Source organism: Mus caroli, chromosome 13 (genome assembly GCF_900094665.2).
Source record: "Mus caroli chromosome 13, CAROLI_EIJ_v1.1, whole genome shotgun sequence".
In the NCBI taxonomy this organism is placed as follows: domain Eukaryota; kingdom Metazoa; phylum Chordata; class Mammalia; order Rodentia; family Muridae; genus Mus; species Mus caroli.
Genome location: NC_034582.1, coordinates 8,779,356 through 8,780,756, shown reverse-complemented (window position 1 = coordinate 8,780,756; position 1,401 = coordinate 8,779,356).

Genomic DNA, 1,401 nt, shown 5'->3' with positions numbered 1-1,401 from the left:
GAGAGAGAGAGAGAGAGAGAGAGAGAGAGAGAGAGAGAGAGAGAGAGATCAGGATCTATGTTGAAAGGAGTTGAGATGTCAAGGACAACCTGAGGGAATCAGTTCTCTCTTCCCACTATGTGGATCCCAGGGTCTGAACTATCTATCTAGCTATATATTTTTTGAGTAATGGTCTCATATAATCTAGGCTAGCCTTGAGTATGTAGCCAAGGATGACCTTGAATTTCTTTTTTTTAAAGATTTATTTCTTTATTATATGTAAGTACACTGTAGCTGTCTTCAGACACTTTTTCTTCTCTCTCTGGCCCTGCTTGCTCCGGCCCAAAGATTTATTATTTAAGTACACTGACTTCAGACACCCCAGAAAAGGACATCAGCCACCATGTGTTTGCTGGAATTTGAACTCAGGACCTTTGGAAGAGCAGTCAATGCTTTTAACCGCTGTGCCATCTCTCCAGCCCAACCTTGAATTTCTAATCTTGTCTCTACCTCCAAAGTGTTGGGATTACAGGTATGTGACATCACACCATTTTATACACTGCCAAAGGTGGAACTCAGGGCCTCCTGCATGCTTGATAAGCAACAGAGCTACAGCCCCAGCTTTCCTGCATCATCTTGATATAAATACTAGGCTACTGTTTGCCTTTGCCCATGTGTTACTTTACTTATCACTCTGACAAACACTTGACCAAAGAACACTTATGGGAGGAATGGTTTTGTTCAGCCCATGGTTTCCAGCCACTGTTGTGGGGAACACATGGAGTTCACGGCAGCTGGAGTGTGAAGTGGATAAATCTCACACCTGTGCAGATCTGGAAGCTTACAAATAGACCAGAACAAGAAGCTGGTATAATCTCTGAGGATCAGCCTAGCAACCTACTTAGCAATGTCCCCAAAGAGCTGGGGACAGTGTTCAAACACATGAATCTTCAGGAGTCATTTCAAGATGAAACAGCAACCTCCACTCTTCTGCTCTTCTGATGAAGCCAGCACCAGGTTTCTAGTATGTTTGAATAGTAAAGAGTTCATCCCAACACAGGAAAGGAAGAGAGAGAGCAGGAAGCAGGGCCAGCAATAAAACCTTCAAAGCCCACTTTCCAGCGATGTACTTCCTCCTGCAAGGCTCTACCTCTGAAAGGCTCCATCACCTTCACAAACAGTGCAACCAGCTGGGAACCAAACATTCAAATGCGTGAGCCTATGGGGGACTTTCCTCATTCAAACCACCATGATCTCCCAATGAACACCCATCTTCAGATATCAATTACCATTGGTGGCAACAGATTAAGAAGTTAAATATTTAGCCGGGTGTGGTGGCGCACGCCTTTAATCCCAGCACTCGGGAGGCAGAGGCAGGCGGATTTCTGAGTTCGAGGCCAGCCTGGTCTACAAAGTGAGCTC